Here is a 19,221-nt window from a genome sequence, read left to right as displayed (position 1 = left end):
TACACTTTTAGACACACCTCCCGCCACAAGTTCTAGAATTGCGAACTTTAGAGCTGGGGAGCTACGTTCGAATCTCGGCATCAGCTCAACATCCTGTGATTCCAGGCAAATCGCTTTGTCTCCCCGTGCCTACCACAAATGAATGTGTACTTCTGTAATGTAAATTGTGCTCATGCCATGTTATCAAGTTTGCGCTATATAATATTGCAAGGAAAAATAAAGTAGGGAAACTCGAGTTCACACACTACTGAACACGCACTCTTAAGTGCATCAGCAGTGCACTGTGAATCAGAGCGTTTCACAGGCCTGTCACAGATAATAAATGCTATCAAAACAAAATCCTACAAAACAATATACTACTGGCCGGCAGCAATTCATACCGGACAACTTCTGGACGGGCTGCTAGTCATGTATAAAACATTTCCACAGTACTTGCAAAGATCTGATTTTTCTTCACATTCTTTGACAAACTATATTAACTTGGTGTTAGACCTGGCATTCTTGGCTTGGTTTTCCCTGACTTTTTGCCTCTACCTGCTGTATTTTTGACACTGTGCTGGATTTCGTTTTTGCTGGTTTAGATGCTTTGGGCACTTTGCCAGTGCTGATCAATGCCAAAGTGCAAGTGCTCCCCATGTAAATTGTTATTGTGATCGGTTATCCATGATTGGTATATTTGTTTTACCAGTAGGTCCCTAGTTAAGTGCACCGAATGTGCTAGGGCTGGTAATTCAAATGCTACTAGTGGGCCTGCAGCACTGATTGTGCCACCCACATGAGTTGCCCCAAAGAGATGTCTCAGGCCTGCACCGCAGTGCCTGTGCACAGTGTGCTAACTGCCATGTTGACCTGGCCAGTATACCCACTTGCCAGGCCTTACCCTTCCCTTTTCTTACGCCTAGGACACCTCTATGGTACGCCCAAAGTACCTCCCTGGGCAGGGTGCAGTGTATGGAAAAGGTAGGACATGTGCAAGTGTGTGTAACATGTCCTGATAGTGAAATACTGCCATTTTAGTTTTTCACTATTGAAAGGCTATCTTGCCCATATGACAGAATTGGGAATGCTGTGTAACATGTTTACCTACATATCTTCCCATAGGAGTGAGATGGAAAATTGGAGTCTGGTATCCCTGAACTCAGAATTTAATAACACATCTTTTAGGAAGGATGATATTTCTGTGTTTGAAAATATCACTTTTAGAAAGTGACTCTTTTCTTGTTCAACCTCTCTGTGTGTCTCTGCCTGTTTGTGGATTGACTGTCTGTTTTGAGAGTGACAGGGGCTGGGGTTTCTACAGGAGTCTTGGTGGGTCAGCACAAGGCTGAATAGACCTATCTACATTTGGAGTGGTGGGAGGAGAAGCACCTGGGCCTGAAAAGGCTGGGCCTGCCTTCCACAATTCTGACTCCATCTCCTGTGGTGGGTCTGATAACACTGGCCTACACTGACAAAGGAAGAAGTTGAGCACTGGCAGAGTGCACCCAGAACTGGTTTGGACTGGGTACAGGACCTCTCACACACAGAGAACAAAACTTTTGGAGTATAAATATGAAAGCTGAAACCCCTGAACTTGAGACTACTTTGTGATTAAGAGGCATCCATGCAAAGAAGATCAGCTGAAGAGACTGAGGATGATTACTGCCCTTGCTGTGTGTCTGGGGTTGGCATGCAGTTTGCTGTTTCTACTGAGGAGAGGACCAAGGGACTTTGCTGTGTGTTGTGTCCCCTGCTTGATATAGGACTTTGCTGTGTGCTTTGTCCATCTGAAGAAAAGTCTCCAACGGCCTGAACTTCCTTGCTGGGAGTTCAAGTCTGCAAGGAGAGCCTGTAACTGTGTGTGAGGCCTTTTTGCTGTGGGAAGCTGGAAGCTCAACGCAACGAGCGAGAAGTATGATGTCGCTGCAGCAGCGGCTGTCACATCATCTAGGAAGCGTGTTGCCGCAGCCGATGTCAACAGTGTCATGCTAGACAATGGTATGATCCAACACTGTGCAGAAGAAACACACCACAGAGGAGCGATCCTGGATTCAATTATCTCGGACAAGAAATCAATCACTATTGACTACATCACCACATTATTCTTTTTCATATCAACCAACCGGCCCTATCCAAACCCCTCACTCTGGTACCACCAAAATGGGCTAGGAACATATCCAGAGTCCCTCGAGACAAACTAGAAGAAGGGCTAAGCATGCTCCTCCCAATCGAAGCAGAGCACCTCTCAACCACTGAACTTACCTTGCTCTACCACTCTAACTTGTCGCTCACCTTGGAACGGCTGGCACCCCTGAAACTAAAGAAACCCAGAAGCACCCCCTCTAGGTCCTGGTTCACCACTGACATCAATGAGGAAAGAAGATGTCAGAACCGTAGAAAGAACTTGGAGGAATAATCCCTCCTTCCTCCATTGTGATCAACTCAAGTCAGCACACAGAAACTACAACAAGCACATCAAGAACAAAAAGACATCTTTCTTCTGCTCTGCCCTAGACAAGGCAAAAAACCGCCCCAATGAACTCTTTAACATCATTAGTAGCCAAAAATCCAAACCGTCAACAACCAACATGGTGGCGTCAAAAATGCTCTGTGACAACTTTGCTAGCTTTTTCAATGAAACAAATCGCCAAAATAGATCTATCACTCAGCACCTACCCCTCCACCCTCACGGCGGCCTCGACACTAGCAACAATAAGCAACCCCCAGGGATCACTCCAACGCTTTAGTCCTCCTTCCGTCCCATCCAGGAAGAAGAGATTATTAAGCTGTTAGTCGCTGCTAAACCCTCATCCCACTCCCTAGATCAGCTACCCTCGAGCCTGGCGAAAGACCCGAAGCTTTCCCTAGCCCCAAGATGGTGCAAGATAATCAACAGTTCACTGAGCACAAGACTCATTCCTGACTGCCACAAAGTAGGTCAAGTCACTCTGTTACTAAAAAAAACAGGTCTGGACACTGAGGATATGAACAACTTCAGACCGGTATCAAACCTTTCACTTTTATCCAAAATTCTTGAAAGATGTGTTCTCCCTCAGTTAACCCAACACCTAGAGAACATCAATCTACTAGACCCACACCAATCAGGATTCAGAAAGGGATGTAGCACTTAAACCGCAATCTTAAATGTCCTAGACGATCTTCACATGTCACTTGACTCTGACCAATGTAGCCTTCTCATCCTACTTGACCTAAGGCCGCGTTCGATACAGTTGACCACACCCTGCTCCTCAAAGTCCTCCAGGAGAGACCAGGCATTGAAAGGAAGGTATTAAAATGGTTCTCCTCCTTCTTTCACAACCGCACACAGAGAATAAAAATCAACAACTTTGATTCTGACCCCCTTCCCATCAGTAGAGGAGTTCCACAAGGGTCAGTACTCTCCACACAACTTTTCAACATATACATGGAACCCCTCACCACACTTCTAAGGAACTCCAACATCCCCTTCCACCTCTATGCGGACGATACACAACTCTACCTGGAAACCACCTTGATCGAAGACATCCACAGACTAAATGTCACGCTCAAAGAGGTCTAACAGTGACTCTCAATGAACCATCTCAAACTCAACCAAGAGAAAACAGAAGTTCTCCTCATCTCGAATAGAGACAAAAAACCCTCAAATCGAAGAATGGCTCAAAGCCATAGATGCCCTCAATGGGGCCCTTGCGCCAATGGACTCGGTGAAATCCCTAGGGATTACCCTCGACCCCAAGCTGGACATGAAAAAACACATCTCAAAAAGCACGTTCCTAAACCTTAAACTGCTGTACAGAATAAAACCCTTCCTCTCTCCAAAAGATCTTAAACAGGCTAAGTAGGCATTGGTGCTTTCCAGAATTGACTATGGAATCGCAGCATTGACCGGATCAGCAAAATCTCACCTAGGTCCCCTGACCACTACCCTCAACACCTCAGCAAGAATGGTCACAGGAACGAAGAAATTTGAGCACATCCCTCCGGCACTTAGGGAACTGACGTGGCTTCCTATTGATCAACGAGCCAGCTTCCACACAGCTTGTCTCACGCAAAAAGCCTTGCACACAGGCAAACCTGAATATCTGGCCGCCAAACTCAAAAGCGCCGGTCAGTCCAGGAATCTCAGAAGCTCCAAAACGCTTCTACTCATCCCACTGAAAGCTCGGAAACTCAAAACTGCAAATAAATCCTTCGCGGGTAATGCGCCTAAGATTTGGAACTCCATCCCACCTCACATCAGAATGACCACCTCCTTCCCGAAATTCAAGACACTTCTCAAAGCCCTCTTCCTAGAGCGCTCTCGACTGTAAAGAGTAACCCAGAAAGGACGTGGGGATGGATTACTATTCCACTTCTTGAAACCCCTCCACCTGGAGATATGTTCTGCAAATATTTACATATTGCCTTTCAGTTGGTATACTGAAGGTGTTTTTGTTTTCTTCTCTGCTCTCGTTTTCCGTTCAGAACTTGTTTGCTCATAATTGTACATGCTGTAAAGCGCTCTGATACCCTTGGGTCCAGCTAGCACTATACAAAACTTCAATAAATAAATAAATCACTGGAGAAGCGTGTTGCAGGGCCGCTGCATTGCTGAGGAAGCGTGCCACGTAACACCGGAGAAAAGTATCACCGTCAGCAAGGGTGTCGTCGCATCACCGTAGCAGTGGTGCATGGCTCAGAAAAACCACTCAGCTTGCTGCACGGCCGTCGGGCATGGCTCAGAAAAACCACTGAGTTTGCTGCACGGCCGTCGGGCATGCACGCATCGCCTCTACGTTGTCGCATTGCAATAGAGACACAATTTTGTCGCATCTGACCAGATCGTCGCAACGCATTGAGGTGACATCTTGTCACATCGAAACCGGATCGCAGGAAATATCGACGCATCGCCTTCTCTGTGCCCCTTTTCTTTGTGTTGCACTAAGCATGCCAGGGACTTTGAGACTGTTGCAATTATCATCTACAAGTTTATTTTCGCAACAACCCTTTTAAAGATATTCTACTAAGTTACTGTATGTTGGATTTTTGTCGTTTTGGTCTTGTTTAGTTTAGATAAAGATATTTTATTTTTCTAAACTGGTATGGTGTCCATTAGTGGGGTTTTCACTGTGTTAGTGTGAGCTTTGGAACACATACTTTACACATTGCCTTTGGGATAAGCCTGTCTGCTAGTGCCAAGCTACCAAGGGGGTGAGCAGGTGTTATCTAAAGTGTGTATCCCCCTTACCCTTACTAGAAGCAAGGGTCCCTATGTGGACAAAGGTAACTACCTCTGCCAACTAGAGACCCCCAGCTTTGCAGTATGTCTTTGGAATGAAGTGGTCCCTGTGCTTTCCTCACTTCCGAGTTAAGATGCGCAGTACCTAATTTGTCATTCTAGGTCCAGAAAGCATTCCAACGCAATGTTTCTATAGACCTCAGATATGATGAGCATACCTTGTAAGGAACAAACATCATGAGTTCCGTTCAACACTGACTGTCAGATTTGCTTCCAAAGATTTTAGCCTCAATAAATGATTTGTCTATGCCACATCCATAGAGATTAGCGATAATGTCCTGCACACCTCAAGCAACTTTTGTCATGTGCAAAACGTCCATCATTGGATAAAGATCATAAAATTCTATTGGATTGCTCATAAAAATGTCAGCAACAATACTGAAAACATCTCCATCGCAGAAAATTGACAGGAAAGGTGAGTCTTTAAGCTGAGCATGCACATTCTGGACATTTTTAGAGCTGTGTGTATACTGTTACGTAGTTTGTGACTGGAGATGGTTTTACTGGTAAAAACCCAACATTTTTTTAGTGGGAGGGTATTCTGGGAGATGCAAAAAACAACAATTGATGGAAAGAATGCAGGGTGAATGTATGATATTGTTCTGCATTCTGTCCATCAACTGTTGTTTTTGCATTTGTCACCCCGAGTGGGATGGGTATACTCAGATGTGAGTCCCATGCTCTCCACACCACTGGAGTCAAGCTATCCTGGCTGAAGACGGCTGATAGCCAGAAACCGGTCCTAGGATGCTTGATTCCGGTCCAGGAATGACATGGCTTGGCAGTTCGGGCTGGACTGTTTCCACGAGGCACAGGGTCAAGGATGATTTGCATATGGCCATGTCTGAACTGGGGTGGTGTGGAGTGCAAAAAAACGATGGCTTTAGGCCCAGATCTCTGTACTGGGGTGAATGTATGACATTGTTCTGCATTCTGTCCATCAACTGTTGTTTTTGCATTTGTCGTCCCGAGTGGGATGGGTATACTCATACATGAGTCCCATGCTCTCCACACCACTGGAGTCAAGCTATCCTGGCTGAAGACGGCTGATAGCCAGAAACCGGTCCTAGGATGCTTGATTACGGTCCAGGAAAGACATGGCTTGGCAGTTCGGGCTGGACTCTTCCCACGAGGCACAGGGTCAAGGCTGATTTGCATATGGCCATGTCTGAACTGGGATGGTGTGGAGTACAAAAAAACAATGGATTTAGGCCCAGATATCTGTACTGGGGTGAATGTATGACATTGTTCTGCATTCTGTCCATCAACTGTTGTTTTTGCAACTATTATTTACTAGGGCCTTATTGGGTATGTCATGCCAATCACAGGGGTACATCAACCCATAGGTTACCCTAGTGTATGTAGGTGTTTTCACTGTATTCTAAGTGCCTCTTTCAGCATAGCGCTGGCCCTGGGCCCGTTTAGGCAGAGCCCAGGGTCAGTAAAAGTCAGTTACCCCCAGTACCAGTAAGCAATGAGTTGGGGGTGACCAGGGGTTAGGATGACTTTGCAACAGGTGTGCTGTTGGATTCACAAGAAAGGGGTGTGCAATGGTTGTTGCTGTGGGCATTCCAAAGCAGCACCCATTGCTTTTTTGATGCTGCCCCAGATTTACAACAAGTTGTTAGAACAGCGCAACAATGCGAAATTCCTTTATTTCTCCTTGTTTTTGCCATTAATGATTGTTTATGTGCAGGAAGATGTCCCTTCCTGCACATATACAATCATTAAATAATGGCAATTTGCTACTTCCATGTGTGCTGAGAGCTCATTGTACATTCATATTTTCTAATGCATGCACAGTTCGGGTGGGCATGCAAATCCACTGCAAATACATTCACCTCACTGTTTAGATCAGCCACTGAGCTGAAAACGTCATTTTGGAAGAAACAAGCAGAGATAAAAACATGTTTGCCCTTTAAGACTCACATACTGTTCTGGCTAAACCACAGATAACACATTGAAGATCCTCTGCTTTCTGATCAGGTGTTGGAGGTGGACGAGGATTAGCCATCGATCTTCTAAGTAAATGCTCATTGGGTTTGGTTGTAGGTGCTGTCTCAGAAGACTCAGATTTATGTTGTGATTCATTGGTTTCTGCTGTTTTTTGACAAATTCTAGCCTGTATATGACTTGAAGCACTCATCTAGCAGTATTTCTGCAACATCTCAAACTCTCTTCTGTCCAGTCGCAGTTGATGTTAGCTTTTTTTTCAGATGCTCTGAGGAGTTATTTTCTGTCTCTATAAGACTACTTGACCCGCAAAATCTACATTCGATACCAGCTTGAAGTATATAGGTCTCATGGTTCCTGAAATATTACATCATCACATCCGTCATTTTTAAAAATGTCCTTTAGAAAAACTCAGCCCTGATTAGCAATTTCTACACCAGCTAAATTACCTCTCGAATGATACAAAAACACAAATCAGAAATGAAAATCTTTGGACAACTATCGTTTTACGGAGATGTATCAAGGGGCCAGGACTATAGTGCCTTTTTCTGTTCTTGTGCCACTTACTAGCCTACCAACAATCACAATTTTTGCAAATATGAGAGCATCAGAATTCAGAGCTAATGCAATGCCACAGTTCATTGTACGTGATACCTTAGACCATAATAGCATAGATTACAATGTTAGTACCACATTATTACAATGATCCAATTATAGCTATTGCTCTGTGAAGACGAGTAAAGCATATCATAAACACAGTCAAAAACGAATCCCTAGCTTAGAATGAGTTATGAATCAAATATCATTATACAACTTTGAAATTATTTGTATTTGCATTCAAGTTCCATACAAGAGGCCTGCCACTGGAGATGCTAAGATGGTATGCTTGTCAACCAGATACACAGGAGTGCCTGTAGAGATGTATTTTTAGATGATGTAGCTGATTTTGAAGATGGCGCAGACTGGCAATGGCAGACAGCGGATGCAAAAAATCAAAAACAAGACAGATTCCCTCCAACACATATTGTTCATTGTGTGTATACCTGTTTTTCCCTTAGCTTAGGGAAGTGGTTACAAAATGTGAATCCTAGGAGCCCAAATTCAAATGTGTGTACCAGCCGAAAGTACTGTGTCTGAGTCAAGGCACACAGGGGTATATTTACAATAGAAGTGGCGGAGTGCAGGATTAGCCTCCTTGGCTCGACCTTGCCTTGTAAATAAAGCAAAGCCCCTATCGCCACCACAGCGTCGTAAAACGTGATGTTGTGGAGGTGATAGGGGCTTGGAAATATGCCCCTTGGTATTTTAAAAATGTATTTTAAAAATGCTATGGTGATAAATGGTAACTGGAATCTTACTACACCACCAAAGATGTGTTCAGACCATGTTGCACCTGCACACAGCAAATTTGTTTCTGGTAGTATTTTGCAATTTTACAAATCGAATCAGCATTATATTTGTCTAGCAATGGAGTATTCTGCAGCAGATGTAGAAAAACGTAAGACAATCTAAAACCACATTTCAGATATTGAAGTGTTTTGTAAATGTTTATTCTTCACTGTCACTCCTCACACATGTGCTCTCTGCCACTTCTGACAGCTGTGTTACTAGAGTAACATTTATGCCAACACAAAACTGATGCACTTTAAACATTTAACAACAGATGTTACAATCCAGATATCGAGAATAATACAATTCAAGGTGAACATACTTTTCATGACTTTCCACCAAAAAATCACAGAGCATGTAGAACACTGACAATGGTGTGACAAACTAGGGCCCTAAAGCGTATCAGCCCTGGCCCTAGAACTTTGGCTGCTTAGCGGGGAGGATGGTTAGGCCGGTAAGGAATATGCGATTAGATACAGGGAGTGATTAAGATAGCAGTCGGTCAAACCACTGACCACTATCGCGGTGGTCAGGAGACTGCCCATCAAGCAGTCTGCAGTCCGACTGCTGCATTAGGTTGTGACCGCTGGGCTAGCGGTCAGAAAGTGCTCCTTTACACGGCGGCTTGTGCTGCGGCCCATGAAAAGAAGCACTTCTTGCACATCCATGTACCATGTGCCAAAGCCATATGGTGCATGGGACATGGTGCATGGAGGTGCATGGGGGCACAACATGTGCCCCGGGCCACTTTAAAGTGGTGGACGACGATGGACGGGGCCCTGTTTGGGGCCCCCAAAAATCATTTTCCGATAGCCTTTTGATGTTGGTCTTTCTGACATGAAAAGTCTGTCAGAAAGGGATGTTGTAACCCCAGCGGCCGTGCCTACCTCAGCACCGCCTTGATTCGGCATTACGATTCGGACCGCCACCCTGTCATAATCACTAATCCTGTCTGAGATGGTGGTCTTCCCCCCAACTGTTAAGGGTTCGACCGCCTGGATTGTAATCCGGCGTTCGGACCAAAAGGCTGTTGGCAGACGGACCTCCATCGATGGCCTGTCAGTGTGCAGTCTGACTCCTAACATAATCAGGCCCTTAGTATACACCAGATAAGGCATTACCGGATGTAAGCAACTTGTTCATTTGCTAGAGATTTCTAGATCCAGATTTATTACCTTAGAATAGATACCCAAGCAATACCATGCCCGGTTGTGGGTCTTCAGACCAATTTCACACAAGGAAGTCCTGCAGGACTGAACGGAGGAAGTGCCCATCCTTATGGACCTGACTGTCCAGGCAGTCGTTTTTGGTAAACATGTGCAGAGATGCCCATGTTGCTGCCTATTAAATGTCCAGGACCAGAACTCAGCATACTAAAACAGTGGTTTCAGCTTTAGCCCTGGTAGAATGAGTTTGCAAGCATACAGGAGGTTGCTTCTTGGCCAGTGCTTAGCAGATTTTGATGCAGAGCAAGATCCCAGTGAGAGATGGTTCGCATCAGCACCGCCTGACCTTTCTTTGCATCAACATGCCCCACAAAGAGTTGTTCGTCCACCCAGAACTCTCAAGCGCAGTCAAGGTAGAATGACAATGTTCTTTTTGGGTCCAGGTGATGGAAAAATAACCTATGTTGTACGCCTTGTGCATGCACATGTGCAAGACGTACAATGTAGGGTTTTTTCATTGAAGTAGGACGCGAGGAGCAGGAAGGAGAGTGGTCAGGCAGGGGAAGCGGCAGACACGCAGGTAAGTGCATTCTTTTTCAATGTTTAATTAATTTGGGAGGGTGGAGGGAGCGGAGCAGAGCTGAGCGAAGTGGAGCTCCCAGAGTTTTTTTCAAAATGCGAGGAGCTCCACGTAGAGGCACTGTGCCAGCCCTGCCCACCCTTAGTCAGGTGTGACTTCACACCAGCCGCGGCCCGTGCAGGTAAGAGCAGTGGGGCAGGGTGAGTCCGGATTTCGTTGGGTGGTGATGAGGGAAAATTATTTATTTATGTAATTGTCCCTCGTCATTGTCCCTCAAAATCACTCCCACCCTGCCCCACCACTCTTACCTTCACCGGCTGCGGCATTTTGGCACATTGCTAGTGAACCTAGGGTGAGCCCTTCTAAAAAGTCAGTTGTTGAGACTGGCACCCCTAATCTACACAGATGAGCTGCTACCACTACTATGACCTTGGACAACACTTAAAGGGTGCTGTTAAGGCCAAAGGGAGCACACTTAATTGAAAATGCTCATGGCTAACTGTAAACCTCAGATAGCATCAGTGGACAGGCAGGACAGGAATATGGAAATAGTCATTCTGCAAGTCTAGATCTAACATCCAGTCTACTGGGTCCAGGGCAGACAAGACCTGAGCTAGATGAGCATCTTGAATTTCTTCTTTTTGAGAAAGAAGTTAAGGGCCCGTAGATCAAGGATAGGACAAAAGTCCTTGTCCTTTTTGGGGACCAGAAAGTAGAGGGAATAGCAACCACGGCCTACTTCTGGCACCGGAACCGTCTCTAAGGCTCCCTTGGTCAAGAGAGTCTTGCGGAGTAGGAATAGATGATCTTCTGTAAGCCAGTCATGAGATGGTAGCATGGAAGGAGGTGCAGGCTCGAAGGGGAGGGGTAGCTTCTTCAGATGATCTGCAAGACCGACCTGTACAATGTTATGGACTGCCAGTGAGTCAGGTGATGACAAATCCTGCCGCCAACTGGATGCTCATGATCATAAAGTGGCAGATTAAGAGGGCTTGGAGAAAATATCCTGAAAATCTGATCGGACCCCGACGTAATTGATATCATTCGACACTGGAAGGTACCACAGAGGGTCCGGTGCCCACGGAGGACGACACCGGGCCATTCCAAGCCAGTTATTCGACTCTGAAAATTGGACTCAGGCGCGAAGTCTTCGACCTAAAATGGCGGCGGTGGCTTGAGATACGGAGACGACGGAATCGCCGGACCGGAGCCCCCCTAAGAGCTGCTACCCCTACAGGTCGGAGGTGCTAGCGGTGGCTTCGCGCCCCTCCCTGGGTGTTGGAGTGGACCCTGGGCGCACCCCGGGCGGTTGGGATCCGCCCCCTGGTAGTGGAGGCGACAGTGTGGCTATGACCCAGTGACGGCAACCCCGGGCCTCTGAACACGACTGGCGCCATCCGGGCTAGCGGTGGATCAGAGACTTTGATCCCTAGAGACAGCCTTGGATCCGGAGACCTGAGCAGCGCCCCGGGCACGAAAAGGACAGGCTTTTCCGCTGTGGCTGCAGGGACCCTTCCCGAGGGCAGTGCTTGGCGACGTGCGGAGAGAGAGCAGGGACAGAGTTGGAGACCACCGCTCGAGCCGGCCCAGATGGGGAAGCCAAATAGGAAGGGAGAAGGTGCGACCGATACAGAGGCTGCGGAAGGAGCGGATCGAGACCAATCGGCACTACAGCAGATGCAGGACCGTATCCTGGAGGCCATTGCCACCACAAAGGACGCTTTGCAACAGGATATAGCTCAGGTGGCGACGGGATTGGGCCTCCTGAAGGCCGACCATGATAAACTTAAGGACAGAGTGAAGGCCGTGGAGACCACAGTTAAGGAATTAGCCCCGGGCCATGCAGCGGTGAAGGCGCAGATGTCGGAGGTGATGGACCGCTTGAAGGTGCTGGAACGGAGGGCCGAAGATGCGGAAAACCGGAATAGGCGCAACAACGTACGCCTCGTGGGCCTGCCGGAAAAAATTGAAGGCGACGATATGGTGGGCTACCTCGATAACTGGTTGCGGACGGAGGTGGCGCCGGAGGGACTGTCCCCCTTCTTCTCCCTGGAACGGGCGCATAGGGTTCCAGCGCGCCCACCGGCCTCAGGCCTCCCACCTCGCCCAGTGGTGTTCAAGTTGCTCCATTACCGGGACAGGGACTGGCTTTTGCAGAGGGCGAGAGAGGGAGGGCCCTTTCAAGTGGACAACAACAGGGTCACTATGTTCCCGGATTACACGTTTGAGACGCAGCGGCTCAGGGCGAACTTTCTGTCCCTTAAGCGGGAGCTCCGCGATGAAGGCATCAAGTACTCTCTGCTGTTCCCTGCCAAGCTGAGAGTGGTGGTGGATGAACAATCTCTTTTCTTCACATCCTCTGCGGACGCTTGGACCTGGTGGGACACTTATAAAGCGGGAACGGACGGTGCTAAGGCCAGGGAGGAGGAGGCTAAGGTGGCGCAACCGGTCAGGAAATCCCAACGGATCAGGAGGAACCGCAGGAGGACCGGCAAGCCTTCGGTGTCACAGACTGAGGCGGAGAGGCAGGCGGCCCTACAGGCGGTAGCGGACTTATCCAGGACCAGACGCCAGTCCGGGAAGGGTACGGGCTCAGAGGACCCGGGCACGGGCTCGGAGACAGGACTATCGGAATTTGGTGGAGCCCGGGGCCCTATTGTGACGCCGCAGACTTCGGAGGAGATACTTGAGACGTGTTGAACTGAACTAGTGGAGTGGATTCGCTGGTTGGACACCGGGGCATTGGGCCCGTGGCAGTGGACCGCTGCTACTTGAGGTCTTGGGGTGCTATAATGTGGGGATTGTGGGGTGGAGTGCGCGGGGCTGATTTGCTTTGAGGATCTAGCACATCGAGCCACGCCTTACTGGCCCCTAAGGTCACCGCAGTGGAGACTGCGGCCATTACTGCCTTTCTTTGAGGGGTGGTTGGGAGTGTTGGTTTGGATGGGGGTACTTCCAGTTGCGGGGGGCCTGTCCTGGGGGGGTGGGCGTTGCGAGCAGTTGGGGTTGCTCAGGGGGTAGTTGTTGTTGGAGGGGTTTGGCTTCCTGTTTGGAGAGGGTGGGTGGGGTGGCCCGTGGTCGCGGGACAAGTGAGGACATTGTTCTTTGTTGTCCTGTCCAGTTGTGTGGGGCGGGATGGCTAGTACCGGGGCATTGAAATGTGTGTCCTGGAATGTGCGGGGTATGCAGTCAATGACACGCAGGCATAAAGTTCAGGCATACCTCAAGCGTAGAGGGGTGCATATAGCGTTCCTGCAAGAAACGCATCTTAATAAGCAAGAGGGGGCTGCTCTGCAGAGACGCTGGAGGGGACAGCTGTTTTACACAACGTTCTCAGCCTTTGCAAGGGGGACACTGATTTGGATACGGGCGGGGGTCCCCTTCCAGCTGACAAAAACATTGGTGGACCCGGAGGGCAGGTATGTGGCGGTGGAGGGGAGGCTGAGAGGCAGGGTGATATCTCTCTGCAATGTGTACGCCCCTAATGTAGATCTGCCCGCATTTCTGTCTACAATCTCGGGCAAATTGGCGGGTTATTTAGCAGGGCCGGTCCTCTTGGGGGGGGATTTCAACTCAGTCGAGGATGTGTTATTGGATAGGTCCCATCCCCCACTGCGCGCGTCCCCAGTGCATAGAGTCGCCAAGCGTAGGTTGGAATGGCAGGAGAGCTGGGCCCTCAGGGATGCATGGAGGGCGTTGCACCCCACTACTAGGGACTACTCTTTTCTCTCGCATCTGCATGATCTGCACGTAAGGCTAGATGCGTTTCTTTGTTCGCCATGCGTGCTCCCTGCAGTGGGTGGGGCGGAATACCTGGCCAGGACGCTATCGGACCACAACCCTTTGTTGATATCTCTGAACTGGATGGTGACTGTTAACTGCGTGCCAACATGGCGCCTGCAACCCGACACCCTGGATGATCTGCTGTTTAGGGAGGCTTTGGGAGAACGCATTGAGAGTTACTTTGAGGAGAACAGTGGTTCGGCCTCCACGAGGGCGGTAGAGTGGGATGCGTTTAAGGTGGTGGTGCGGGGACACTGTATTGGGCACACGGCTGGGGCTCGCAAGACTTTGATGGACGATTTGGGCAAGGCTGAAACGCGGCTGAGGGAACTGGAGAAGAGTCGCCCGAATCACCCTGAGTTGCAGGAGGGGCTTAGTGGGGCGCGGGAGGGGTTGGCTGTTGAGCTGGATTGGCTGCGCAGCTTTGATCATAAGGCGTACATGACGAGGGCACATGCGGAGGGTGATAAGGCGGGGTCTATGCTGGCATGGCTCGCTAACCCAGTCGGGAGGGGCATGCCGATCATGATGATCCAGGAGGTGGGGGAGGAGCCCTGCCATACTCAGCCCGGGATCCTGAATAAGTTTCGTACTTATTACGAGGGGCTTTATGAGAGTGGTGAGACAGGAGGGGCGGATGAGCTAGGAGAGTTCTTGGACGGCTTGCAACTGCCAAGGGTGGAGTTCTCAGAGGCGGAAGAGCTGGGTCGGCCCATCACTCTTGGAGAGATAGGGTGTGCAGTAAAGCAAATGGCCAGGAACAAGACCCCGGGCCTTGACGGGCTCCCGATCGAATTCTACAGCAAATATCTGGAGTACCTTGCTCCGCGGCTGCGCGAGGTATACAATGAAGCTCAAACGAAGGGTAGGCTCCCGACCTCCATGAGTGAGGCCCTCATGATCCCGCTCTTAAAACCGGGCAGAGAGGGTGCGGCTTTGTCCTCGTACCGTCCGCTGTCCATGTTGACGACGGACTATAAGATCCTGAGTAAAATTCTTGCCAACAGACTGCTGGTGCACATGACGGGCCTTGTTCATAAGGACCAGTGCGGTTTTATTCCGACACGCAACACTACCCACACTATTCGTAGGCTCATGAGGCTGATGGGTGAGGACTGGCCGAGCGCCGTTTCCCCATTTGTCCTTTCCATAGACATAGAGAAGGCCTTTGACAGCCTTGAGTGGGGATACCTGTATGAGGTGATGCGACGCTTCGGACTGGGGGACGGATACATAAACTGGACTAAGGTCCTGTACACTGACGCGGTGGCGAGAGTTCGAGTGGGTACTCTGATCTCGGGGCAATACCCGGTCAGGCGTGGCACCAGACAAGGATGTTCCCTATCTCCGCTCCTGTTCGCTTTAGCGATGGAACCCTTCGCTGTGGAGGCCAGGCTGGGCCGCCACTATGCCGGTTTATCGTTTAGGGGCACACCGCACTTCATTTCTTTATACGCAGACGACCTGTTGATGTTTCTGGCCGACGCGGGCCCCGAGCTCGAGGGGGCACGGCGGCTACTGGGGCGGTTTGGCCGGTTGTCGGGCCTGAGGGTCAACTGGCCTAAATCCTGCCTGTTCCCCCTGAGGTCAGGAGAACCATGCCCACTCACTGCGCAAGAACTTAGATGGGAGCCGCGCTGCCTGCATTATTTGGGGGTCTATGTTTATCATACCCCGGCTGACTTACTGGAAGGCAACATCACCCGCTGTGTTAATGCCCTACGGGGGTCCATGGACTTCTGGTCGACCCTGCCATTATCCCTGGCTGGTAGCATCTCCCTGCTCAAAATGGTGGCCCTGCCCAGGCTTTTGTATTATTTTAGGACACTTCCCGTTTGGATCCCGAGCTCTGTCTTTAAACGCCTGAGATCTCTGGTCATAGCGTTCTTATGGGGCACGGGAAGGAGGCGCATAGCGCTCGACACTCTGCTGCGCCCCAAAGATGAAGGAGGGATGGCGGTGCCGGATTTTGAAGGGTATTACCTGGCTGCGCAGCTGCAAATTTTTACTCAGGAGGTTGCGAGAGTGTATAGAGGCCCTGAAGACGCGAGAGTAGATGGTACCCCGCGGCATGTTCTGGTGTACATCACGCTGCACCAGAAGCTCCGGGTGGGAGATTTGACGGTCGAGGAGCAGACGTTTCGACTCTGCTGGGACCGGGCCCGTAAGCGGGCGGGAGTCCGCCTTATGTATGCCCCTGAAATTCCGTTGGGAATGGTCACGGCCCTCCCGCATGGAGGGGACTGGTCGCGCTTGCTAGGTTGGGAGGAGGCCGGGATACAAATGTTGGGTGATCTGTATGAGGATGGGGTGTTGTTGCAATTTCAGGCCTTGCAGGAGCGTTTCGACCTGCCGAGGGGCGACTACTTGTTGCATGCAGCGGTAACAGGCGCTATGCAAGCCCACTCGGGGGAAGGGTTGCAGGAGCCGGACGTCTCTATGGCCTGCCAATACACGATGATGGCGGCGGGGACCTTTAAGGCTGTCACTTGCTTGTACTCTAGGATGCAGCGGGAGGCCTTGCAACCATTGACGGCCCTGAAGGCCAAGTGGGAGCTGGATCTGCGAGTGGAGATACCTGACACGACCTGGGGCCAGTTACTAAGGCGAGCACGAAAGAGCTCGAGGAACGCCAGGTTTCAATTAATCCACTTCTATGTCATTCACAGGGCATACCTCACACTCGGGAAAATCCAACAGTATTTTGGGGTAGACAACGCCGCTTGCCCCAGATGTAATACAGTCGGGGCGGACCTGGGTCACATGTTATGGGATTGCCCCTCTCTGGGAGACTACTGGCAGGAAGTTGGGCGGGCCCTTAACAGCGCGACAGATAGAGATATCCAGTACACTAAAGCGGTTGGCATCCTCCATTGGTTCCCGCACACGCCTAGAAACAAGACTACTAGCAAATTTATAGACCTGGGACTTATTCTGGCCAAGCGGGAGATTACGAGGAACTGGAAGTCGAGAGTGGGGCCCACATATAAAAGATGGTATGGGGAATGCCTGAGGTGGACCGCGTGTGAAAGTACCTTGAGATACCAGGTGGCGTGGAGGATGAATGACGAGAAAGCTCTGGAGAGGGCAACTGCATGGGAATTGATGGTGCAGGCACTCCGTGACATGGACGCTGAGGAGTTGGAGGGCGAGGGTGAGCTAGATGGGGCAAGCCCCGTCACTGCACAGGAGAGCACACCTTAGCGAATGTCTGTTCCTCCTACAACGCACCAGGCACTTTTATACTACTGATACGGCGCAGAGCGACCACGGGGGAGGGTGGGAAGGAAGCTGGAATTGGCGGGCTGTTGGGGAACCGAAATAGGGGGAGGGGAAGGGGTGAAAATTGTAAAAGCAACCCAGAAATGCTTGCCTACTGCCACTGACAGACAATGTAAGGTGATACGAGAAGCACCCATGGATGGGACCACCCACACCGGAGGAATGGGCGGACCTCCCGGATAACTGAAAGACTGGTTGTTATTACTCTTGTGCACAGTGAAATAATATTGCTGCTTATCTTGACTGTACAATTATATTGGTGTTGCAATAAAAATGATGTTCAAAATAAATATTAAGAGGGCTTGGAGGCTGCAGCTTCCGGGGGTGTTGGACGTACCAGACTTCTGGTTACCTGATCCACAAGGTCTGTGATTCCACGCCTTAGTCCATGCAGAGGCTGGGGAGCGTGCATGACTCAGTGACTGGGAGGAAATTGATGCTATCGGAAGCCCGTTCCCTATCCATGAAAGGAGCAAAATGCAGATTGGGGGTGACGTGGGGCTGCCGAGGGGCTCAAGGACTTGGCTGTAGCCTGCTATCCCTCAAAGCAATCTGTTGCCAAACCTCCTTGTCCCCTAAGAGACGGGTGCCATTGAAGGGCATGTCCATAAGGGAAGCTTGGACATTATTCAAAATAATCAGTGGTCCTCAACCAGGTATGGAACCCCAGGTCCACCTGTCTTTCTGAATGACATGTCTTACCACACTAGGAGAAAAACCTTAAAAACTCTTGTCAAAATGTCAAACAAATGACTGAGGGGTAGCTCTTCTCTCGGATCAGCGATGGCTGTCACAGAAAGAAAAGAAGTGACATCACTTTCAAGGGGGCGCCTTTATAAGTGCCACGCACGCCACTTCTGGCACGGATTATGCAGATGACACACTCGAGGCTGATCAACGCCATCTATTGGGATGCAGGGGCACTGCTCATGAAAAATCTGCTGAGTCCAGTCTGACGCCTGGGAAAATTCTATGGTAAGGTATCTGCAGCTTGAAGTCTCTATACAGTAGCAAATAGTAAATGTGTTATGCATGGTGCTCCTTGATATCTCAGGGATATGGCAATTTAACCTTAATGCCACTGCCCTTGCTGTGATGTGAGAACAGTTAGATGTTTTTTTTTTCTCTTTATAGTAAATACCTAGTGGCATTGGAATTAGTACTATAACAGTATGATAAGAAATTACTAGGTGTTTTGTGGGGGATGATGTTAGCGGTAGGACACGTAGTGCAACACAATAGTAGTAGATGCAGTAGCAGAGCTACAATTAGTTATACAAGTAATAGTGCTGAAGGCAATAGACCTAATAGTAATAATGCTAGTTGGACAAAATCTACTAGTAACAATACTACAGGTAGGAGAAATGGTACTAATATAAATAGACTTACATATAGTAACCTCAGCAAAAGTACACCTTCTATTGCTAATGCTTCTATTAGTATCAGGCTTCACATAGCCACCTTACTCCAAGACAGCTTCAAGAAAGAAGGCAGCTCAGCCCAGGACACCTTACACAGCATAGACATGTGCATGAATACCAATTAAGTAAGTGGATGTTTTCTGCTTTAGGGTTCAAAGCATCAGCTTACACAACTCAAACTAAAGTTTCATTGCCTGGGATGTTATTCGGAACACCGCAGTGGAAAGCAAACATGCTGTTAACACCTCACAAGTTAGGGATCTGAGGCTGTAGAAGAGGAATAAAATAATCTTTCAGGGATTTTTCCATGAGTTCTACGAATCCATCTGGACGGAATATGGTTGATGGCGCAAAGGATCCCTTTTAAGCCCAATTTGTGTGGGTCTGTGG

The sequence above is a fragment of the Lissotriton vulgaris genome, chromosome 5 (assembly GCF_964263255.1).
Source record: "Lissotriton vulgaris chromosome 5, aLisVul1.2, whole genome shotgun sequence".
In the NCBI taxonomy this organism is placed as follows: Eukaryota; Metazoa; Chordata; class Amphibia; order Caudata; family Salamandridae; genus Lissotriton; species Lissotriton vulgaris.
The sequence above is the reverse complement of the archived record's forward strand: the minus strand, read 5'-3'. Positions refer to the sequence as shown.